This window comes from Notothenia rossii, assembly GCF_949606895.1.
Source record: "Notothenia rossii genome assembly, chromosome: 1".
Lineage (NCBI taxonomy): Eukaryota > Metazoa > Chordata > Actinopteri > Perciformes > Nototheniidae > Notothenia > Notothenia rossii.
The window spans coordinates 76,143,563-76,169,533 of record NC_136912.1 but is presented as its reverse complement, the minus strand read 5'-3'; the positions used below and the strand labels follow the sequence as shown (position 1 = coordinate 76,169,533).

At 41.2% G+C, this 25,971-nt stretch overlaps 1 protein-coding gene across 2 annotated transcripts in view; it reads left to right on the top strand.

Annotated features, from left to right (window-relative positions):
- Positions 1 to 25,971, top strand: part of kank4 (KN motif and ankyrin repeat domains 4) — a 77,115-nt gene that overhangs the window by 3,846 nt on the left and 47,298 nt on the right. The gene's annotated exons all lie outside the window — the stretch shown is intronic.

The window sequence follows — 25,971 nt, the reverse complement described above, 5'->3', positions numbered from 1 at the left end:
CCATGGTTGGTTGGATAGCCGCAGCTACACAACATTAAAAAGGCAAAGTGTTCCTGTTACATGTGTTTACAGGGTTTCACAATGTGTATGAGTGTGTGTTTTATGCTGCATTCACTGACATTAGGAACTCTGCATCCCTGCTCAGGTTAAAGGCCACGTTGTAATTCTTACAAACACAAAAACACACACACTCACTGCCCTTAAAGATCTGGCAGACTCGCATTAGCGTAGTCTCCCACTGTTTGTGTGTTTATTTTGAATATGTGTTTGTGTGTCAGTGTGATTTTCTTGGAGGTGCAGAGAGGTGACTCATACCAGCTCTCATGCTGGTGGCTGCTAGATGCATTCACTGTAACCTTGCCATGATATGCAATTTGCAAATAAGAATTGTCTGATGAAAGCATGTATCTGTGAAATGTCAACTCTTCAAGAAATGATAACAGACGGGCAGACACATTTTTAGCATATACATCATGAATATTCAAGGTTATGGACAGCTTTTAAAAAAAATCCCAAATCTCATAGGATTCTCTAAACACACATTTTCTAAACAGTGGGTCACCCTATCTCCATAACAATTGTCGATGAACTTTATCTCCCCCTTAGGCTGACATTTCAAACTAAAGTGAACCCCTGATTTTGGAGATATGTTTTTGGCATTTCTGTTTTTTATATTTGCTGGTAAAAGATGAAATATATAGTAAAATAGAGAACAGATCACATTTAACAAAGGGTTGGACTTCACTGAAGACTCAAAGCATAATTGTTTAATCACCTACAGAAGGAAAACAATGATTATCTGGTTTAAACTAATTGTCAGGAAGTAGTTCAGTTTGGTCCAGCAGTGGAAACCAGTCTATTAGGGACCAAGCCTTGGGTAGAACTGTATAGTAAAGGCTTAGCAGCTTAATCTGATGTAAAGTGAATTGAAGCACAGAAACAGACACACAAACACACACACACACACACACACACACACACACACACACACACACACACACACACACACACACACACACACACACACACACACACACACACACACACACACACACACACACACACACACACACACACACACACACACACACACACACACACACACACACACACACACACGCGCACTGGGCCCACCCAGAATATGTAGCCACTCCAGTGAGCATCTTGGGATGGCTGCTCTGATACAGAGTAAAGCACAGAACACTCTGTTCACATGCTACGCCATCATACCCAGCCTGAATACACACACACTGCTATGGTTGTGTGATTGTCATGTTACTATTCGAATTAGTAATCTCAAGTTAGTTGTCAGTAACAACACAAACCACATGGCACACGACACGTTTCCTTCACTCAGACTTTGTAGTGATGTGCCTGGCGCCGTATGCTGCAGGTTGTTTTCTCAGAAAGCAAGATGGCAGTAATGTTCATGGCGTGTGTGTGAGCGTGTGTGAAGTTGGCCGGTGCTAGTCGATGCCAGGCTGTGCTCTGTCTGGACTGGCCGAGTGCCTGGTGCTCCCATGTGGTTCGTTTTCTCCAGACTTTCACTTCCACTGACTTCTCCTAAAGCCATCTGAACCTGTAAATACCTCTGTTGGCCCACACAGCGGGAATGTGTTGGGGCACAAATGTGTGTGCTTAGTTAATTACTATGAGTATTCTTAGGCCACGTTTACACGGAGACAAAATGGTTTGTATCCGCTACAGTTCTCTATTGAATGGACGGTTCGTCCACACGAGGCCTTAACGATAACGGCTCCCAAGGTCGGTAGATCTGCAGATGAAACGCTCTGGGGGGCCAAACGGTTCCGTGTGTACGTCCTATACGATAATTTCCTGATAACGATGACGCCATAGCCCCGCCTCTCCCCACTTCTGCTGCTCACCCCCGCGTCACATCATTGCTGATGTGTTTTGCCAACAGCAACAACAATGGCGGATCACAGGGTTGCTTTCGTGCTCCAGACGCTACTGACCATGCTACAGATGTTAGTGCAAAATCTACAGCTCCTCTACCACAACCATCAGCAACAAGTAGACATGAAGAGTTACATGAACTACATGTTGCTAAATCCACCGCGGAGAATAAACAGAAGGGCAACCAGGCAACCATGGCAACCATGCTCGGGGGATTTTCTTCACTGCTTTTGGTGTATTTTGTGGCGGAAGTACAGCGCCACTTACAGGCCCTGCATGTACTATACAGCGTCTCCAGCGGGTCGAGCGGTCTCGTGTGGACGGACACGTTTCTTGAGCCGATTCCGTGTGGACGGAAGACTTTTTTGATATCGACTAAGGTGCGTTTTCGTTTTCGTCTCTGTGTAACCGTGGCCTTAATGAACCAAAAAACCCACTGCTAAGACAAAACACACCTTGAAAAAGAAAAAAACTGTTATGGTCTGAGCTTTCGGAAAGTCCTACTTGCAAGTGTGCTTCAATCTAGCCATGGAGGGACAACACGAGGTTGGGTTTTTTAAAAGTTTATCTTCACAGTAATTCTAGTTTTGCAACAAAAAAAAAGATGTTCTTTCATGGAACAAGTTGCAGAGCCTGGGTTTGGGAGCTTAGGGCTTCTTTGCTGTGCTGTGGGAGGGAGAGGGACTCCCTAAACTCTCAGTGAGTGTCAGTCAAAGAAGCCAAAAACCCCTCACTGGGAACACACAGATACATGAGAGCCAGGAGTCAGCAGGCTCACAGACACACACCAGCTGAGCTAACGCCTAGGGATAGCACTACTAATCTCATTCTGTGTTGACACTCTATGCCTCAGCTGTGCCATGCTTTCACAGCTCTCTCTCTCACCATATTGGTATCCCAAAGCTACAGGTGTGCTCCCTCCTATCACTGTCAGCAGAAGGGAGAGTTCACACCGTGCTGGAGGTGTGTGTCTGCTCGGTGCCAGCAGCACATCTGCTCTGCGCACTACAGCTTCCCACAGCCTACACCAGTGCACCACTTCAGGGAACTGTGGGACTTTGCAGAAGTTCAGATGAAGTGGCACTGTGGGCCTCAGGTGGCTTAAAACTTAGGTGAGAACTGACAGGAGAAATTCTCAATGTAGTCTGAATTATTGGATTATCTAACTCCAGTCAGAACAAATGTATTTCCATCTAGTTTAAATGCAATTAATCGTATAGCTTTTTCTTTAAACTTTCTTCAAATGGTTCATATGTCTGAAATAAAGTTTAAAATGAGAAATGTATGTATTTAATGAAAGTGTTCAACTAAACTTACCTTAAAGAGTATGCAGATATACAGCACTCGTGCCTTTGGGTTGGGCAGGGGTCAGCAACCTTTTTGACCAAAAGAGCCCTTTTGCCCCCTTTTCCAACAATTTTTTTTGTCTGGAGCCGCAAAACATATTTGATAGCTTGATAGCTTATAAAGTTATATTTATTGTTATATCATAGACAAAAACTACAGTATTTTTGCATTTATTATTTATTACATTATCTAAAACTGTTAACCTCTAATAAGAAACAAAGAAGTCTTATAAGGAGAATAAAAAAGAAAACTTGGGGAGTCCTCTGCACATTTGAAGGAAAAGAAATACAATAAAAATGGACCCACTTTGAAATAAATAAAACATATAGCTGCACCCTAAAAAGAGTTAACTGATTGAATTATGACTGAAGATCGTCAGCTGTCTTCCTCTTCCGTTTTTCTCCTCGATACGTAAAGGCTGCAGCACCTTTGCCAACTTCTCTCTACATATCAATATACCGGTAAGCATCGTTTGCTCTGAAAGCATATAACCACGCAGAATTAAACCCTCTGTGTTCCTCCGATACTTTTATTTTCTTTGATTTATCCATAGTTCGCTTATCGAGCCGGGGGTCAGGTGCTGGCGCGGGACCGTAGCAGGATGTGACGCATAGTTTAATTAAAACCGTTTTGTTTTTTATTTATGTGTCACAGTATCACCTCAAAATACAAGATACGAAACATTTTCAACCGTGTAATAAAATGTAAATAGTCCTACAAATACTTTTATTTGATTTCCTTCTTATTTTTTCTAAGCTCAAGGGAGCCAGAGCAGAGGGCTTAAAGAGCCGCATGCGGCTCGAGAGCAGCGGGTTGCCGACCCCTGGGTTATGGGTTAGGGTTAAGGGCTGCGCCACGGTTTTCGTCCGACCTCCTCCAGCGTCATACCCAACAGGGCGCGTTTCAGAAGTGGAGCGTCTTGCGTGCCAGCTCGCAGTTTTTGTTGATTTGGGCATATTTCCTTGACAGGCTACTTTTGTGCAGACAAAGTTAATAATAATTGTAATAGTCCAGTTATAAATTACATGAATCAAAGATGTGTTGCTGACTTGCTGTATTTTAGTGGTAAAAAATGCATTCATCATCATAATTATTCTATATATAATTTACACAGTGCCTGTAAACCGGAGGAGAACGCTGGCATTTATTCTCCTACGTAAAAGACTACGGAGGGATAAGGTCTGCAAAATGTGTTTATTTTGGGAATTGACTGGATGCTCTGAGCGTTCCACTTCCTGCCCAGCGCTATGCAACCCCTCGTGTCGCGTCGAAAATAGACCAGTTCCAGTGGAATAGCACCCATTAACTAGAGTAGCTGTGATCGCTGTGATCGTTGTGAACGCCGCGCTTCAGCCGTAACGCGGCCGTAACACGGCGCAGACGGACCCGGTGGAACCTAGGGGGGTTAGGGTCATGGTTATCTAGGTTAGGTTAGAGTCATCTGCCACAGAAAAGATACAAATAAAGTCAAGATGGGTATAATAACCGGACACACTAGACCCGGATATAATCAGTATAGGAGTCTCCACTGTGGTTCCTATAAGAAGCGTGTTTAATGCTGTGTTACATTTGGAGCACCATGCTCTTGTTCAGACTGAGGTTGATTCAACCAATTCTCTGTAACACAGCCAGCATTGAAGTCACTGCCAGTGTAGGCACATTTCTGTCTTTGCCCTGAAAGCACTATTCTGTTTATAGGAATGTCAGCTGGCTAAGATATGAGCATGGCACAGTCCTACTACAGACTCTGTGCTCACTGCTCTATTGTTTTGATTTTCTTGGCAAACCTTTTTAAGTCATTAAGTTCAGTGTAATTTGAAGGTCCCATGTCATGCTTTTCTGGTTGTTACACGTCCCCTTGTGTTAGGGCTGCACGATTTGGGGAAATAATCTAATTGCGATTTTTCGGACAGATATTGCGATTTGATTTGCAATATTGGTTTTTAAGCGACCCAACGGAAGTTTATTGTAAAATGCGGCCATATCTCCGGCTAGGAAGGTCGTATCAACGTGCTCCCGTCTCTAGCACCCCCGCAGCCCGAGCTACGAGTGAAATAACTAAACTTGGGTTGGGTTGCTTTAAAGTCAAGCTTCAGTTTAAGATTCACCCTGTAATAGATGTAAAACATTTGATGGAGCATTACTAACCTGACTCAGATGGTTTGTTTCACCAAACCATCTAGGAAAGCTCCATTGGAAGCCATTTGGAAAGGTATTTCAAAGATACTTGGCAGGTGATTGGATCAATCTGTCTATCACCTATCACTATCATGTGCCACTTCTGATTGGTTAACAATGACTACATGTGGAGCACAGCATTTCTGATTGGTGTGGATAACTGACACACAAGAAGATCAACATTTTTTTTTATTAAAAAGAAATTGCAGGCTTTGCTCATTGATAATTGCATCATTTCAAATCACGATTTCGATTAAAATTCGATTCATCGTTCAGCCCTACCTTGTGTGTTATGTAGCTTTTTATGCATGTAAACGGTCTGCAGAGTCAAAAACCCTCAAAGTACACCCAGTGGCGGCGCCAGAGATTTTCTCTAGGGGGTGCTGTGGGGTAGCTTGACGTTTCATAGAGGGTGCTCAAACATTTAGGGTTTCCCATTAATGCACCGGTCGCTACAGTGGAATTTTCTACTGCAACAATCCCCACGCAAATACACAGTGTACCCGCGACTGTTACAATGAGGCTCGATAATCAGCTCACGGCATATAGGTGTAAGCAGGGGTAAAGTGCTATTTTTCCAAATGGGGGGTGGACTTCACCTCCTCTAGGAGGGTCCTCACCTCCTCTAGTGGGGGCATGCTCCCCCGGGAAGATTTTTAAATATTGAAGTTAAAAGCATCAATCTGGTGCACTTTGAGAGCAACATTAAGAGATCTATGGATACATCTCTCAACACCCATATGAAACAGAACTGTCAACAGATTTTCTATTTCTTTATAGATATTTTACAAATCACTCCCCTATTAAAAAATACTCACAAGGCTAGGCTATTATGTGCAGAATCCCTCTCGCTTTCAGGTGGTTTTGATTGAGTGTCCACACGTGGACGCGGTTAAAGGACTAAAAAACGATCAATTTTTCACTTTGCTGTTAGCAAATAATTTGGCGCTCTAGCTAACAGGATGTCACTCAAGTGTCACAAAGTAATTTAGCTTATGGGTAGGTCAAAAATCGAATGGGTGCTGGCCATTGGCCTAATCATATCACCTGTGTTGGCTTTATGTTTTTGGTCAAAAATGTGTTTGTTTCACATTTGTATTGATGTCATCAATAATTTGTTCTTATTTAATTTAATAAAAATAATAATAATAATTTTCGAAAAAAACAAAAAACATATTTCTTGGGGGTGCTTATGGGGTGCTTTGGCGCCCTGGCACCGCCCCTGAGTACACCCTGTAGCGAGTACAACTCTAACACAGAAAAAAGCTGTCTATGCTGCCCCAGAACGCCTCGTTGGAGATTTCTCTTTTTCTTCCTGGGTACAGTGACGTGTTTGGGTATAGTGACGTAGCGCAGAGCCTCACACACACACTCAATCTTTTCTCAGCTTTCTCCGCCGATTTCTCCGCCTGAGACGGCGGGACACGGCAAGGCTGTGAGTCTGTGTGTGAGCGCACACACAAACTCCCAGCCAGGCTGCAGGTGTTTGTGTGCTCGGGCTGGTTTCGGGCGGGGTTTCGCTGTGTCTTGCTATCTCGCAGACGGCCTGAGCTCACAGGGAGGGGGGGCAGGAGCTCCAAAAAGCCGTTTCGGACAGAGAGTGAATACACATACTATACAGAGATGCTGTATGAGAAACCATTGTGAGTTTGTAAAATTGCACAATATAAATCTATTTTAGTATACCTCAACAATGGAATTATGATCAGTAGAAATGGCCATGACATGGGACCTTTACATGAACAAATGACTGACGAATACTCAGCATTATCTGTCCAAATTGTATAGCCGGTCTACTGTGAAGGTTGAGATTGATTTCATTTTTTCATTTCACAAAAGTACAGAAAATGGCACTAAATTCTCTTAAATGAGCCTTTTAAGTGACAGCACAAGTTGCAAAAAAACAATCTTGCTGATCTGTCAAAGAGCTTTCATCACATACACCTTTTGTAGTATTTAAAACAAATGAGTCATGATACTTGATGTAGAATCTTTTCATCACACAGGCTTAGTTGTGTTATTCCTATTGATCCCCATCACAACGTCAACCACTAGATGATAAAGCTTTATGCAGAATATATAACCAACCAGATGCATCTCTTCAAAGGCCATAGTGGAGCATAGCAGATGGGCTAACAGTGAGTAAAACACTTTTTATTTCAGTTTTATTGCAACTGCTTTTATAGTGTCCCTTTTGTTGTGTTGAACATTGATGAGGAAGAAATTCCAAAGACTTCATTTATTCTATGGATTCTTCAAAAGATCATCTCCTATTTTCTTGTGAGTGATTTCTCAAGTTAGCCTTTCGGATGACAATGCTTTTAATGTTTACCTACTTTGCTCCTGTTAAAAATCGGCACTTCTGATCTTATGCGAGTGGGTTATGCTGTGCAGGGTGCATTGTTTCTAAGATCAACAATAGTGCGTGTGTTTTTGTGTGTAGAGTTTCCATGGATGATGTGTGAGTGGGTGAGTTTAGCTGGACAAGGGTCATCGAGGTGGGCTGCAGTTCATAGAAAGGGGCACAATGGAGATCAGAGGAACAATAAGGCTTTCCCTTGTGCTGTAGCTTCTGGTGTGGAAGTGAACAACTACAGAATACTGTTTTAGTAGTTGTTCATGTTTCTGTGATTAACTTTGACCAATTAGTGTGTATAATACAGCTTTATTTCGACTTCCAACTCATAGTATGATTCAAATTGTTAAAACAGTATCTGGTGGCAGCAAAAGCTTGGATACCAACGTTTCTTTGATAGCACAAAAAAAACAACTCTTAACATCAAAGACTGCCCTACCAAAAGATGAAAACATTACTTAACCCTGGTATGAACCTTAAAGAATAAGGGTCAGATGCAGTTTACATTGAGGCAACAACCATGTCTTCAGGTAGAGTTTAAAACAAGTTCCTCCTCTTCACCTCAGCCAGAAATAAAGTCTCACAACCGGACATCTCTCAACTAACAACGGTCAGGAACAATGGCCAGGTCCATCCTTACATTGTTCCCCTGCGTTATAACCCCACCACTGCTCCGTAATGGGTTCCTGGCATTGACAGGCAGGAAAAAACAGAGGCTGTCGTGTGAGGAGCTGAGAGTGCACAGGGGAGCTGGGACTTCCTAATGGAACCTCCACCACCAAACGCTGTGTTTTAATTGGCTGGCTGCAGGAGGAAAGAACTTCCTGTCCAAGTGTTGTTGGAAGTGACCACTCCCTGCGAAAAGTCAAATACTTATTGAGTGTGCGTATGCATATATGGGGGTAAAAAGAGGGCTCTGTGTCAATGTGTTGCTGGCTCTGTATTTACGGACGCAAGTAGTAATATGTGTGATGGTGGGGCAAGGTTGTGTGTGTGATTCTTTGAGTGTATATTTGTGTGTATAAATATATAGAGTGTGGATACAGTGTGGTGTTCTTCTTCTTTGGATTTTTGAGGGAGTCTGGTTACCTTTGCAGACTTGAGTTCAGTTCTTAATTCACACTTGACATATACCTACATCATGGAAATGTGTAATGCACTTTTATTGCTCCACCATGTATTTATGCACACTTTTTGTAAATATTTTTTCCCATGCTGTCTTACTGTTGGAGTTTAAAAACATTCCTGTTTTTCCCAAGACTTCAATTATCAGCACTGTACATACTCTGCATCCACATTATAGGTCTGTTCCATGTGTGATTGTTACCAGAAATGCAAACATACACTCAATGTTGCTTTATACCTGCATTGTCTCAATAATATGCTCTTCCTGACAGCATCAGAATCAGAATACCTTTATTAGTCCCACAGAGGGTACATTTGCATCGTTACAGCAGGAAAGAGCCACAGACAGCTTAATATTACATATGTTTAAAAAAAGTACTAAGTTATGATATCATAAAAGAAAATGAGTGGGAAGGAGAGTATGAGGTAAACCACACATATGTGATAGCTTAAGTTTCACTTTCGATCGCATGGTATAGCCCAGCGCAACACCTTCATCACACATGTTGTCACTTGTTTGTACCATTTTCAGGCGATTTGTAATCTGTTCTTGAATGTGAGACTGACCGTGGCCCGACCAAGCAAGGAGGCAGAGGCAGAACGTCCAAAAATATAACCCGACATGGGCATTTATTAAAATCATGTGCACATAGTTCACAGCCTCAATCCTGCTGTTCTCCGTGAACACATCCTGCAGCCACAAAGATCTCACACCCACTCCCAGCCTCTCAAGACACAGCACCTAAATACAGAATAACAAGACACAGGTGGGGGGGGAGCAATTAGACACAGTTGAGGAGGGAGGAGACAACACAGGGCACCAGGTGCACACAATCTGCTACAACATACATGGGGAACAGGGAAATTGTCGTCAATATACCCCACACAGTACAATGATTATATCCACATGTCCACGTGAGCTCTAGTAACGGCGTCTCGTTGTTACATTGAAAAACGATGTGTTTTTGGATATTTGTGGAGTTAGGTGGTCCGCGAGTGTTGTTTTTATTGGTTAAGTGGTCCTTGGTATGAAAAAGTTTGAGAAACACTGGTATAGAGGAATCCATTGTCTTGCTGGCTGCTGTACAACAGTGGAAAGTCTGAGGGATTTTATTGTTGAAGATTTTGTGTTTTTCTCTGTTTTACGTAATTTAAAACTAAATATTGTTAGGGTTTCAGACAGTTGGACAAAGTATTGATTGTAAGGCAGATCAATTGAAAATGTAAATCTTTTTTGGATGCAGCACTAAGTTGTATAAAAGTGTAACTTATTTCAGTTGTATGCCAATGTCAACTTATGGCGAATATCTGGCCAGCAATTGATATTGCATGAAAATTGTAAGGATGACATCCTGAAGGAGTAGGGCACATTTTTTTCTCAGCAGTGTGAATGTTTTGATGAAAACACGCTGCACACAGACTTTTTATAAGAAAAATAATGGTCAAATAGAGAAAGCATGTCTCCGATCTGCAAGCTAAAGAAAAGTTGTTCACACGCACATTCACACTGTTGTTTTTAAGAGAGGTATTGCTTTATCAGAGGCTAAAGCACACACATTTAAGATGATGGAATAAAAGAAAAGCATGAAGAGAGGCAGAGATGAGACAAAGATGAAAGGGGAGAAAAAGGAGACAAGATTTTCTCAGAGTTGGGAAGTGCGCTCGTTTTCATGTGAGTGTGCAAGGCTTGTTTGATGTTCTTCCCATCTTTCAAACTAACTTTGGTGAGATGGCTTGCACTAATGGGTTGCATGAAACTCAGGAATGTAGATCAACAGATGAATGCCTTGCCGCTGCTTATGACTGTCTCTGTGCCTGCGGTGTGAGAGAGTGAAAGCACACTGCAGCAGTGTGGGGGAACATACACACACACAGACATGCACATACAGCTGCTTGTAAGTTGCCAGGTTATGAGCTTCTAGAGGTGCGTGTGTGCCTCAGGAACCTTGTTCGGGTGAGTTGCAGGGTGTTTGGCCTCAGTGGAGCTGCTGCCTGACCGGGATTTAATGAGCCCTGAACCTTGTCTGCTCCTTCACCTGTGAGTGTGTGGCCGTTTCTCAATGTTGAGTATAACTGCTGCAGAGCCACTATTTCAAGTATACCACGTCATCGAGTGGCGCCGAATGCTGGGCATTTAACATGCATTTACATGCACAATAACAGTCCTTCGGCACCACTCAATGACGTAGTATACTTGAAATAGTGGCTCTGCAGCAGGTTTACTCGACATTGAGAAACGGCCTGTGTGTGTATTTCAGTGTCTCACAGCTTCTTGTTGCAGCTTCTAAAACACTAATTTCCCAATCATTGCACTTCTGCATTCATCAAATGTAGATACACATATCCACAGAGTTCCCAGTGTGTACTGATTTAATGTTCAGGAAATACAGGTTGGAGCCACCACATTTAATTTTGGGTATGTAATTCTGTAATAACGAAACATACGTTAATCAAGCACAAATTGGAAATATATTTACATTTACCAGCTGTGTCAAATAACCGTTTGTAACTGCAGTTGTTGGCATAAATGTCTCTCTTATACAGTACAAATGGACTAATACATTGTTTTGGGTGTTTTCATATAAAAGGGTATTGGTTCAGAACTGGGTTCTTATGGCAGCAGGCAATTTATCCGAGTGTTAGTAAAAAGGCATTTTATGGTAACACTTGGTGACAGGCCGTCAGGATCAGGCAAACAAACACAGCAGACTTGGCAGGCAGAACACACACAGCTGGAAGGCAACAGGTAAGTGGCAGATATAGAAACAAAAATGGCTTGAAATCAGTAGAAACCTGTCACTGTTGCAACATTAGACAATCTGGCAAAAGATGAAAAGCAAAATCTATGACTGTGTTCTAATTCAGGAGTTGATCCTTTGAGGTGTGCATTTCAAGAATGATTATGTTGAAGTGGGTTGACAAAGCGGTCCCCCTCCAGATGTATTTGCATATCCTGGCCTGAGCTGCATCCTGTGCATCATTATTATTCACAGATACTCCAGAGTCAGAGGCATAAGAGGAGGGAGAGAGGGAAGGCACAGGTGTCAATGTGACACAATCAGACTAGATTGCAGCACTTGAACTGGCACACCCACCATGAATGACTCCAATCAGCAAGATTGTATCATCAGGCAGTCTTCCATCTTCTCAATGTCCATCAGGGCCCGCTGTCTAAAGCCATCTGTCATTCTGAAATATAGCTTCTGAAGTATAATATTGATGTTGCAAAACTAGTTTTAGATATATTCCTTTTAACATGTTTGACAATATTGATAACAAATGAAGGAAATTAATAGATCACTATTACGGTGAATAAACTGTGTTAGTATTGTGACTATGTGACATAACTACTAAACTATTTGAGTTAATGCGCTCCATTTAAATATTTGTTTTCCCACTAGGAAATTGTATTAATGCACTAGTAAAGTTGGGACGACATCGCTTCCCTGTGACCGTTTCATACTGTAGCTCCAACGACACTTTTTGAGCAGACCCTCGAACAGTGTTTGTTTAAAGTCCATTAGATGATTTCCTCTGTTTATGAGTCACTAAGTTGTTTTTAGACAGTGGCAGTATAATTATAACAATAATGACTCATGGGGAAGAAGTTAGTCTTTGAAGATTTTCGCATAGATAGTTTATGTATGTTGTCAGTGATGTTTACAGCTCCTGTATATACTGTTTACAATATAAATCCTAGAGTGAAGTTATGAAGAATAAAGGCTAACATTCAATTATACAAATACTGTGACAAGACATACTTCTATTTGACCGGCCAGCCTTTCTTCTTCTATCTTCTTCTTGCCCCTGCAGCTCGAGAAGTTGCTGACACAGTGCCATTATCTCCATGTTCTCCCCGGTAACTAAAATCCACAGACAGCTCTCCATGTCAGCCAATCAGATAACAGATAGCCCCTAATTTTGAGTCAGTGCTGCGTGCCTTTCATCTTGCTGCTAGATGCTTTTTGCTGGACAGATAGGATCCTGTGGAGTATTCTTTGCAGCATCTGAGGAATGGACATAATGACAATAAAGTAACAGAGGGGGGATCTTGTGCTTGATTCTAAGGAGGAGGAAATGAATGAATGTAGGCAAGAAAGGTGTGAGTTAGGGTGAGAAGTAAGGGAAGTTTTTTTTTGAAAAAAAAGCATTGAGTAGGACTAGTGGAGGAAGGGAGGTTGGGAGAAAGGGAGACAGAAACCTTCTTTCAGCTCATGTCTCCACTGTCAGCTATAGCGAGGCCTGGTAGAGAAACATTAATGGAATGAATGAGTTTGAGAAGAAGAGAGAAAATGTCAGCAGAACATTCCAGAGGCCATGTTTCCCCCGCTATCTATCCTTCTGCCTGCATGTCTCCCCTCCAAATCAGATATTTCTATCAGTCAGTAGTGGGTTCCTGAAACACTGAGGCTCTATTCCTATCCAGCAAATCAGATGCAGAGAGATGGAGGAAGGGAAGGAGAGAGAGAGAGAAAAGATAGAGGATAAAATGGAGAAGAAAAAAGCAAGAGGAGAAAACGGTGAGAGGAGGCAGCGGTGATGGGTGGAAGGGGAGTGAGTGAGAGAGCACAATCTGCACCCTGGATATAATTGGCATCTTAAATGAGGGTTTCTGTAGCACGAGTACACTCACTCTTCTGGGGACATTTCATTGTACCGCAGTCATATTTCCTTAGCAACATTAGGGTCTTAATGAAACTCTCGTCTGAGGCCAGGCCCAGCCTCGGAACAAATGAGCTTCCACACTGCCAAAATCTGGTTGTACCGCAAATTGTGCAGTGACAGAAGGCTTTCCTTTTCAAATAAGACTACTTGGTCGGCTGTCATTGTGTATTATATTAAGAGTAATGAATGTTTCAGATTGTCATGGTAAGGGTAAAGATGTACTATCAGTAGCAGACTGTTACGTATTTATGCTTATTGAAGGAACTATAAATACATATTAATTGACATCAAGATATTGAAATTGCAGAATAAAAGTCCCTATCTAAATGCTACAGAATGCACTGTATATTGCACCTGTCAACAGAAAAACAAGGAAAAAGAAAAAAAAAAGGCTTTTAATGCTATGAGGCGTGAGTACATCACACTTTGTTCCTGCTGTGTGGTAATGCTTTCTCCCAAGAGCTAAAGTCAGCCTGCATTGTGGTACAAATACAAACCAAAAGTGACCCACTGACGCTTTGTTTTTCTGTGTCATGATGCCACCGCTGTGCATTGTCTACAACTGACTAAGCCGCTTCACAGCTCTCTATGCAATGCGGCAATTTGGCCACAACCCAGAGCCCCAGATTTGTCCTGAACCATTTCAGTGAGACATGCCAACTGTGGTTTAAAATGGAATGAAATAACTAACCTGAAACCTAATTTTAGTCAACAGGATTAAGAAGATGGGTTGTGTTTAGTATGTCTGTTTGGTCCAGTCCTGTCATGTCTTTATCTCAGCTTCTTGCTCTTCTGCACTCTTATCTGGCACATCATCGTAGGTGGCCATCTGTTTGTTTACTGTGCGAAGCGAAGGCTATCTTGACAACCTCTGTGTCTTTGATGTACCAGTAGATTTATGGTGTCAGACAGTATATGTACACTATGTGTGTTTATTCCCTCTCCTTTACCCAAGCTGCAAACATAGTTCTCTCCTCCATCCTCTGTCTGAGCTTCAACACCATGCACATGTTCGACACACATGCACGCATGCACAAATGGATGGAAAGAGGTCTGCACGAAAAAAAAGTCTCTTCCTTGCTCTTAGGTTATTTTTATCCTGAATGCTCATAAGCTGTGTATTCCTTGTTACGTGCATATCCCTTAGTGACTCCTCTTTCCCTTTCAAATCTCTCCCTCTTTTTCCCTATCCACCCCCTCCCTCTTTCTATCCATCCATTCATCTGGGATTTGTGAAAGTGAGGCTAAGAGGAGAGATAAAAGGGTGGGGGGTTTCATCAAAGACACAGATACACACAGGCACACTAGTAGTGTAGTTTATGTTGGTTCAATACTGTGTTTTTCTTCCGTTCCAACATTCACATGTTCCACTTCCTGATGTATTTCTGATTAAATAAAAGGATTATTGTGCTTTTGAGTTTCATCATTTGGAAACAGTGTTCTGTATGTGTGTGTGGCATAGGGCCTAAAATGACCACGATAAGTCAGTTATCAAGATACCATGACAGTGCATTTAAGATGTGTGTCTGAGTGGGTGGGTAGGTAGGTGGTCACATGGATATTGCTAGATTAGTGATTAGTGTGAGCATAAAAACACTTTCTGCATGTGCTTGTTAGCACATACACACAAACAAACAATGACTAAAGCAGATCAAAAGTCTAAAAATCAAGAAATGTCGCAAGTGACATCTTTAGATCTTTGGTCCAGACAACAGTTTGAAATCCCATATCAATGAAGTATACAATGATACAAAGCAGAGAGGAAGAAGAAAAGTCTGTTCTTGAGAAGCTACTAGAAGATGTTTCCCATGTCTAATAATTAAATTACTTAAATGATTAATTGATTACTCTCATCAATTAGTGTTACTGTTCAATAAATAATGAATGAGTCAAGTCATGGTTTAACAATATTCTGTTCTTCAGTTAAAATGACAGGTAAAAAGTACGACGCTTATTACCATGGCAGCCACAAATAATCGCTAAAGACGTAAATGCAATTTTTCTTGTCGCTGTCAACATTAAAATGTACTTTGCCTCGCCAACGAGAAAATCCTCTCTGCAGCATCTTGAAATTGAATGAATTGTTGGTGGATTAAATGCAGTGCTGCTCAGGGAGGGGGGGGGTGCGACGTCTCCAAAGCCACAGCCCGTTTGACTCTTGACATACAGCTTTGTGAAGTGTTAGGCATGGCGGCGAATGGAAAGAGCATTACTGACAAGCAGAAATAGCCCTGCTTTTGATGGGATTAGCACATTCACAGACAGGGACTAGTGCTTTAGATTGATTAAAGTGTAATCCTTGATGGATAATCAGGCTTCCTGATGTGACATGTGTTGCCGTAGCCCTCATCTCTGTCTTACTAAACGCACATAAACACAAACATTTTCCTCCGTCACAGTCACCCTCTCTGTGCGCTCTCCTTCTTCTGTCAGATAGTGGAACAATAGTCAGCCCATGTTATGGTGTTTGTGCCTGTTTATGTCTAAGAGTTAGTGACGCCTTGCCTTACATGGAAAGATGATATGTCTAAAATACATAACAAACACGCAACAGGGCTCAACATAGGGTAGCAATTTTCTTATTCTAGACATGAGTCGTAATTATCTTGCGCCATCACTGGCAACTGTACAACTGTGATTTACACAATCAATACATTCAAAAGTTCAAGTAAAGCAATAGTGCTCAACAATTGCTGTCGTTGCATAGAACAACATAAAACTGCAACAACAGGAAGTCCTGCTGACTAGGATTCTGCTAAATGTAATGAGCAGTTTTCAGTATTTAATGATAAGTCAATACATCAAATGAGATGAATGGATCATGAAAATAATACTAAGTTCAGCTCCTAATTGTCAAAAAAGTATGCATTTATAGTATGCCTCAGTTGAGCAGTTTCACTGTGTTGTATGGCTCTATTAGCAGTAAGGTGGAATTTAGCAACCATCGACACACATATAGTTTCCAGTTTTCCATGCTTTGTTGCCAGATGTGTGACTCATGGGAGCATTGTGCATGAGGGACACTGACAGTATGGAACAGAGGTCAACTAGCAGTAGTTATTCAGGCACTATCATGATGGGAAAAAAAGCTCCGAGCTCTGTAGAGTCTCTGAGGGATAGCCTGAAGTATGGGAACAGAGGAAGAAGGCTATTTATTTTAGAACCATATACCACAACCACGGTCTGGACGAATTCAGCTGTAATGTATTCATAATGTTCAGAGGGAGATTAAAATCAGATTATGCTGGGTTTTGTGGTGACTGTGGGTTATAGTTTAGAGTATGGGAACACTGTCGCAGTATATAACACAGGCTCTTGTATTAGCACGCTTAACTGTTTATTCTGGTATTCATACTGTAGGATGTGGATGAAATAGGCAACAGAAGAAATGGTAACAAAGTGGATAGTGAGAGAATAACAGAAAACAAAGACTGGTAGTACAAACCGGCAATTAGGAGAGGAGAAACAAGGGGGAAATACATAATACAACACCCGGGCTATTTATTCCATCTTCACACAACACTACAAACGGTGATTATGTACATTTGCTCAGCCATCTCTCCAAGTAACTGTTTTGCTGTATGTCTTTACAATCAGGCCCCAGAGTCCTAAACTTTGAGCTTCAACAAGTCTTACATTTGCTCTTCACAGATTCAGACACATTTAGCTTGATGCAATTAGTACCAGTATGAAATGATTTTAGGTATATTTTTTCCAGCAGACGACCAGTGATCCTGACATTTGATTGGATGCTGTCAGATTGGTTCATAGATTAAATCTGGGATGTCTAACGAATAGCGGTAACATGTGTTGATTAAAAAAATAAGTATGTGGCTATATTTTTTTTAAATATATATAATCATCTTTGGTGTTGGGGAAGTATTTTCCAATCAAAAGGCTTAAATCCAAGAAAAATGTAGCGTCATCTGTGGTAAAGTCCAAGTCAAGCTGCAAGTCTTGTTTTATGTTCTCAAGTCAAGTCATCAAATACATGATTCGAGTCCACACCTCTTTCTTTTTGTTCAAGGATTTCATTATATCATAGAAACTCAAATACATTTTAGTCAGAATAATATACAGGAGTAGATCCAATATGAGCTAGTGCATGCTGGTGTGTGTCAAAATGAAGCGACAGAGATTCACTATTGTTTCACCACTTTTCTCTAATAATCTACGTGAAAGGATTTGGCAAGCTTTGCATGATAACACATGGAGTCGTGTCAGTACGTTGACTTTTTTATTTTTATTGCATAATTTGCTTATAACACTTTCTAGATAATTGCTTCTGTATGTGTTTCTGTTCTTGCTGTCTGAATCATTTGCTGAATCTCTCTTTGCCCCTCTTTCGGACACACTGGCCTCAAACAGAGTTCATCTTGCCCATCTGTACTGATGTCTCTGGCCATCTGCTTTCTCTCTAAATCTTTTGACAGTGCTAAATGTTACTCAGTGCTTTCGATGGAGAGGCAAGCAGATTAAGCTTTATTATGTTTTTCCCCTTCACATTATTCACAGTGTGTGGAGGATAGAGAAGTAACAGATGGTTTTCTCAAATCAGCATCATGAAGAGAAGGATAGTTGGATTTGAAGGGCACTTAAGCACCCTTAAGGTGATTTTCCAATGAACATGCAGTGCAGGTTTTGCATTGGTATGCTAATCTGTTGCATCCTGTTTTTCAATTGAAGTATTGGAGACTGCTCACTTCATTTTGATTGATCTTGGGAAATAATGTCAGCCATGTGATTGACTGGTCGCTTGTCCAAAATGTCCTCGCCTCTGGCCCCTCAAGACCTTAAACAGCATGATTCATGATCCATCCATCTATTACCCTCTTAAGGTGGATGGATTGGTGTGTCACGTAGCTGTGCCCAGCTATTGTCAGCATAAACCCTACATTGTAATGTATGTGTGACATATAGAGCAGCTTTGATGAATTGTAATTGTTTCTTGTATTTGGACCGTTTCTCCAAAGGTTGTTCTAAAGATTGTTAACTGCTCTTACAACCAACAACGTCTTGTTGTCTGAATGAGTTGTCCAGATTTAGTATCTGTACTTTAACCTGCGCTCCCCAACTATATTATATATTGTCAACTTTGACTCCACCCTTTCCTTCCACTTCCACATCAAGTGGGCGGCTGTGGCTCAGTGGATAGAGTGCTGGACTTCGAATCAGGGGGTAGCAAGTTCGAGTCCCACTGCACTCAGCATGTCGCTGTGTCCCTAGGCAAGACACTTCACCCCAAAATTGCCTTCAAAAGGGCCCTCAAGTCCCATCTGTTTGCCAAGGCCTTCGGCCCCTAATCTATTTGTTGTTTTTTCTGTCTGACTGTTTGTCTGACTACCTCTTGTTTTTGTTTTTACTCCTGTTTATCTCTGTAAAGCGACCTTGGGTCCCACGAAAGGCGCTATATAAATCTAAGCTATTATTATTATTATTATATTGGCAACCAGCGCTGAAGGCAGGAATATAGAAGTACTGGGTAGATAAACTATTGTTACTCCCCAACAGTCCTTTACATTTAGGTCTCTGTAAGGATTACAGCAATGGAATACAATATTGAACCTAGAACATTTTACAGGTGCTGGTAGGCGGAGATTAAGATTAGATTAATTGCCCTTTGGCTTCAGTTCTTTTCATTTATTAGAAACCAAAGATTCATTTTATTTTTTCTTGAATGTTATTTTGAGACTGTTTAAGACTGTTATTATATAAGTCAAAATGTAAAAATGTGCTTGCCATAGCCTCTCATTGTTTCATATCTTTCCTGAAGATAATTGGAAGACATCACTTGGGGCTAAATGGAGCTATGATGGACATTTGTCACTGTCTGACATTTCATAAGCTTAACGATAAATCCATTAATTCCTTGCTGTGCAGCTTGATTAAAATGTGGTTACTATAGTCTCACTGTGAGCTGGTATTAACTATAAACTATTTGGGTCTTTAATGGAAAGGGGCTCAATAAAGTCTTCATCATTTGCATCTCTATTGACACCCTTCAGTAGCTCTACTCATCTTGATAAGTGTGATGGTCCGAAAAAACCTCAAGCCCTCCCTACTGTATAGCATCCTTCTTTTTACCATCTTCCAAAGCTGTTATTGAAAAGCAGCTTTCACAACTCTGTCAGGGTGACAGCCGTCCATGTCTTTCCCAGGTCAGTAGTCCAGTGAGGGGGAAACATATGTAACGAGTGAAAGAGTATTAAGTTGTCATGGTGTTAAGGCCAGAGTGGTGAGATAGAGGAGCAGCAAAAGAGAGCAGAGGCATAAAGGAGAGACAGGTTAGAGAAATGCACTCAGCTCAGGAGCTAAAATAAGAGAGTAAGGAAACAGACATGGCTTCTTCGATCTACTGAAGAGAGGGATACAGTTATGGTTCCCTTTGGAGAGCAGGGGAATCCCACTGAGGTGACCAGCTCCCAGAATCCACCGCTGCCAGTTTCCTGTTTGTGGTTCTTCTTGACGTACCTTATGATCATCACTATAAATGCTCTATGACAAATACACAACCATTCAGAATACACTAATGTGGAGAGAAGTACAAGTTAAAAGCTATGTCCTCCTTCAATAACTGCCACTACATTTCTTTTGAGTTAAGAACTTAAAGATCCAAGCATCACCAGTAAAGCACTCAAGTTTATATTTCTAAGTATACATATTTAACTGCATAATTTTAGGGAAAGCATATATATTCAGTACATACATTATGATTTGTTTCACATTTTCTCCTTTGCTCTTGTACCTTCACTTTAAATCCAGGCAACATTTATTGAAATCAACATAAAGAAAATACTGCTCATTTGAATAATCGTGATATTTTGTAATACTAATTATTGCACAGCAGTACATTCAAACCAGCAGTCATGTGCATGAGCCAGCACAGAGGGTTGTCTTAACTGAGCCAAGCTTTCACAGATCATGTCCTGTTCTTTCTCCCATTTGAGCACCTTCTGCTACCATCTCTTTTTGGACAGCAACATGACTTCATCAGTTTTCTCCTTGGCTGCTCGGACTCTATCATTTAAAGTAATTTATTTTGCATGTGAAAACAACATTTTAAAGTTTGGGTTATCACAGCTAAAGCAGGTGCATTGTGCCGGCCACCCTGTTGGCAGTGACAAGTACATTAAGGATCCTGTGTTATGCATCATCACCCAACCAATTACCTCCATGTTTACTTCAAGGCAAGGATATCAAATTATGAAATGTTCTACTTGACATCCAATTTTCTACTTCTTTTATCTGCACCATTTCTAGACATCTGCCTCTAGTCAAGCTGGACCAAACAAAGTCTCTCTTTTTTAATTAGCTTCTTCCTGGCCAACCCATTGCGTTCTCTCCATTTAGATCTTTTGCTGAAAGTCTTTGATTTTTTGCTGAAATTCTGACTGACCCAGTGCCTATGTCCTTGTCATGCCTATGTCCTTCTATAGTCTTACAAAATGTTAATGGTCTTTTTGACTAATTTGGCGTCAAAGCTGCTGAATGTGGCAACTAAAAAGCTAAAAGCCTTAGCTGCAGTTCCCCTAACGCAGCGTCCACACGGTGGCGTGCGTTGAAGCTTGCCGGCGGGCGTGTCTGAAGCTCGACCAACAACCAATCACATGAATCTACCGCCCCGGACACCCAAGCACGGGGTTTGATTGGCTAGAGCTTGTACTGGCATACAGGACTGTCTCAGAAAATTAGAATATTGTGATAAAGTTCTTTATTTTCTGTAATGCAATTAAAAAAACAAAAATGTCATACATTCTGGATTCATTACAAATCAACTGAAATATTGCAAGCCTTTTATTATTTTAATATTGCTGATTATGGCATACAGCTTAAGAAAACTCAAAAATCCTATCTCAAAAAATTAGAATAGTTCCTCAGACCAAGTAAAAAAAAAAGATTTATAACAGCAAAACACAATCAAACATTTGAAAATGTCCATTAATGCACTCAGTACTTGGTTGGGAATCCTTTTGCACGGATTACTGCATCAATGCGGCGTGGCATGGAGGCAATCAGCCTGTGGCATTGCTGAGGTGTTATGGATGCCCAGGATGCTTCAATAGCGGCCTTTAGCTCATTAGCATTGTTGGGTCTGGTGTCTTTCAGCTTCTTCTTCACAATACCCCACATATTCTCTATGGGGTTCAGGTCAGGGGAATTTGCAGGCCAATCGAGGACAGTAATGCCATGGTCAGTACACCAGTTACTGGTGGTTTTGGCACTGTGGGCAGGTGCCAGATCATGCTGGAAAATGAATTCCTCATCTCCATAGAGCTTTTCAGCAGACGGAAGCATGTAGTGCTCTAAAATCTCTTGGTACACAGCTGCATTTACTCTGGGCTTGATGAAACACAGTGGACCAACACCAGCAGCTGACATGGCTCCCCAAACCATCGCTGACTGTGGGAACTTCACACTGGATTTCAAGCAACTTGGATTTTGCTCCTCTCCAGCCTTTCTCCAGACTCTGGCGCCTTGACTTCCAAATGAAATACAAAACTTGCTTTCGTCTGAAAAGAGGACTTTGGACCACTGTGCAACTGTCCAGTGCTTCTTTTCCTTAGCCCAAGTCAGACGCCTCTTCCGTTGTCTTGAGTTCAGAAGTGGCTTGACCATGGGAATACGGCTATTGTAGCCCATTTCCCGGACACGTCTGTGAACAGTGACTTTTGATACCTGGACTCCAGCTTCAGTCCACTGTCTTTGAAGCTCCCCCAAATTCTGGAAGCGACTCTTCTTCACAATGCTGTTAAGGCTGCGGTCATCTCTCTTGGTTGTGCAGCGTTTCCTGCCACATTTCCCCCTTCCAACAGACTTTTTGTGGATGTGCTTTGAAACTGCACTCTGTGAACAGCTTGCTCTTTGAGAAATTTCTTTTTGTGTCTTACCCTCCTGATGGAGGGTGTCAATGACGGTCCTCTGGACAGCAGTCAGATCAGCAGTCTTCCCCATACTTGTGATTTAGTTTACTGAACCAAGCTGAGTGTTTTTCAAGGCTCAGGAAACCCTTGCAGGTGTTTCGAGTTAATTAGACGATTCAAGTGATTCGTTGAACACCCTACTAGTATACTTTTTCATGATATTCTAATATTTAGAGATAGGATATTTGAGTTTTCTTAAGCTGTATGCCATAATCAGCAATATTAAAATAATAAAAGGCTTGCAATATTTCAGTTGATTTGTAATGAATCCAGAATGTATGACATTTTTGTTTTTTTAATTGCATTACAGAAAATAAAGAACTTTATCACAATATTCTAATTTTCTGAGACAGTCCTGTATGATATGAAGCTTCAAAAGTTGAACACTGCTCAACTTTTGAAGCGAGCAACGAAAAGCGAAGCGACGCTCCCACAATGCAGTTCGGCAAAGTGTGACATCGCTCCATTCAAAGTGAATGGGCAGAAGCGTTGAAGCTTCAACGCACGCTGCCGTGTGGACTAATAGCCACAAAATGCTGGCTTTATGGAATCATGCACTGTACAAGGGAAACCCTCCAAGTCAATAACATATTTTGCCCAGAAGTGGGGACATTCACACTTGATTCACAGACGTCCCATTAGATTACACTTCAACCCATTGGCCAAAACTAAATTCTTTGCTCCAAATAACCAACAAGATGAAAGTTGGTGACAAATCTAACTCCGGGCATAAAAACATCACTTCAGGAAGCTATGACAAATATCAAAGGGACTACCTCACTGTTCAGTGCCGCAGGATTCTCTCTGGGATTCAGCAGGACTGAGGCACTGTTGTAAATATGTAAACGTGGCTGAATCTTAGTTGCGACCCATAGTTTTATGAGCACTCTCAATGCAAGTGGAATCCTTCCACTGTTTTTTCACTTGTCTGTTTTGATTTATCATTGAACAACGTTATATTTTAGTTGCTATAAAGACAGTGATTTGGTTTCAGATGGAACTCAGTAATGATCTCACAAATCACAAAGTGTCAAAGCAGAAGCATGTAACGCATGTGTCTGTGCATACCAGTGTGTCTTGCAAAGTCGTGCCATGTGTACGTGACAGAGACACTAAGAATGTGTGTCTCTGTCACTTCTGAGTCTTCCCTCTTTGTCTCACAGTGAACCTAAATACATTCTCATTTCATTTAACCAGAGAGCAATCCAAGCCTAGTTAAAGAAACTGGTAATTGGTGAAGCTTTGGAAACAAAATGAAAATAAAATGTCTCTCTGCTTTCTCTCTCTGGTTAAGACTGGTTGATATAGATGTCTGTGCAGTTGAGGTAAGGGAGAAGGGATTTGAGAATATAAGCTTCTCTCTTTTTCCTAAAATTAAGAAATAATTAGGATATGATGAGTACTGTGAGATTTATAAACTCATTAAGCTCCACAGTAGCAGTTTAAGCCATTTTGTGGCTATTAATATGCTCTAAAAGACACAGTAGCAACTGCAATTTGATGTTTCTACAACCTTGTGTGTGAGTTTGCATGCATTTCTATAATCTAGACCTCAGATCAACCCTTGAGTCTTATTACTGCATTTAACTATAGTTTATTTTTATAGTTTAGAGCTGATATGTAATACATTTTCAAGTTGAAGACCTTTGATTCTGGCATTCAACAACACTACAAGATGCCTTTTTTCCTGTTTAATTGCAGCTTACTCCTCTGAGGCGATTTGTTTTTGCCTCCAGTCTTTCTTTTGTGTGTCCTCCGGCTTCACTGTGACGTATTCCTGACGTCAGCACTGAAGGAGTCAATACAACTGAGTCTCAGGGCTAGTGGTTGCTACTAGCAACAGAGTGCTGAGACACAGTTTGATTATTTTTGCATACATTTATTTGCTAAATCGTGATACAAACACGATTTATGTTGGTAAACTTCAATATTTATGTTGTCATAATTACGATCTTGATAGTATTCTGAGTCCAGTTATCTAAGGCATCACTTTCAATTCAACACCGACATGAGTGATGTTTAAAATCCTTCAGCAACAAAGTATTCTCAGTGGTATATTCACGGTACTTTAGCAACCCAGAGATAAGTCACCTGACCACTGCAGAGACTAATTAAGCAGGACTCCGATCATCAGGGGAAATTGTGTCTGTCCTCTTTCTCTGAAAACATTATATTCACTTGTCTGTTGATTGTGTGAGTAAATGGGAAAGAGAAATGGAGAATGAAAGTGACCTTGGCAACCCTTTATTTCCCTCTGTCTCATTTCTCCTTGAAGCGAAGAGTAGGAGGCAGTAAGGAGAGGAGTGGGAGACGGATTTCATTTGATATCTCCCCCCCTGCTCAGGGAATACACCCTCCTCTCTCAGCCCAGCTATCTGTGTGTCTTTTTCTTTGGTTTAGAGCAGAATAAAAGCTGCCCTTGGAATTAATGACTTGGATCCTCGTCTCAATTAACATGGAATCTACACATGATCTGATTAGGGATCATGGATGGATTTTACAGGACTGTCTGACCTCTATGAAACCTTAAATTAAAATCAAGCTGAGAATAGTGCACTAAATGATGGTTTAGGGTACTATTAAAGTACACAAACTTCCTCTTGTCTTGCCTAAGAGCTGTTGTTCACTTGAGCAGTGTCCTTGTCACATAAACAGTAGACATGTTTCAAGGAGACTTTCATTATCTTCCGAACTTCCTGATATTAACATCTTCATGTTTGACCGAACTTTCTCACGCTGCCTCATTCACTGTGGTGTAGCAAGTGGTGAAAGCACTGATCAATATTTTCCCTTTGCCTCTTGTAGCTGTTACTAGGAGATACATTGGCTAGAAGCTACATAAATACATTGGGCCTCTCAAGTGGTAGCCTATACTGCTCTATGTACTTGCAATTCCCTGTATACAATAAAATAAGTGAGAAACACAATGACAACGTGGTTTAAGTGCGTCGTGTGAGCAATTTAAATGCCCGACTGTTGATGTATAGAAATAAAAAGACATCTGGCAGTAAGCTTTGTCAGTAGAAAAATAAGGAAAATAAAAGATGAGAGCAGGAAAGCTCAGAGGGAGACACTCAGACAGAAAGAAGACAATAGTATTTGACTGCAGCGTAATGATTTGACAGAGTGTGCAAGCTGTGGCTCAGAAGAAATATGTATTGTCTTGTGTCAGAAAGGCTTTTTTTTATCTGTTCTTTTTTCCCTTTTCTTCACTCATGCATTGTTAGTCTGAACCAGCAATTAGCTCCACAAGCAGCACCTGTGCCACTGAGTGTGACCCATTTAAAGACCCTGCAGACCCACACAGGTGTTTGCATTCATTCTGGCTGATTAGACCTCTGCTCAGATGGAGACTGGGAAGAGAAGGCTGGTATGTGAGGGCACCACCTACATACATTAATTAAGGACGATGGAAGTGGAAGGAGCAGTCCGGAGGAGGAATGGGATTCAGATTTTAGAGGG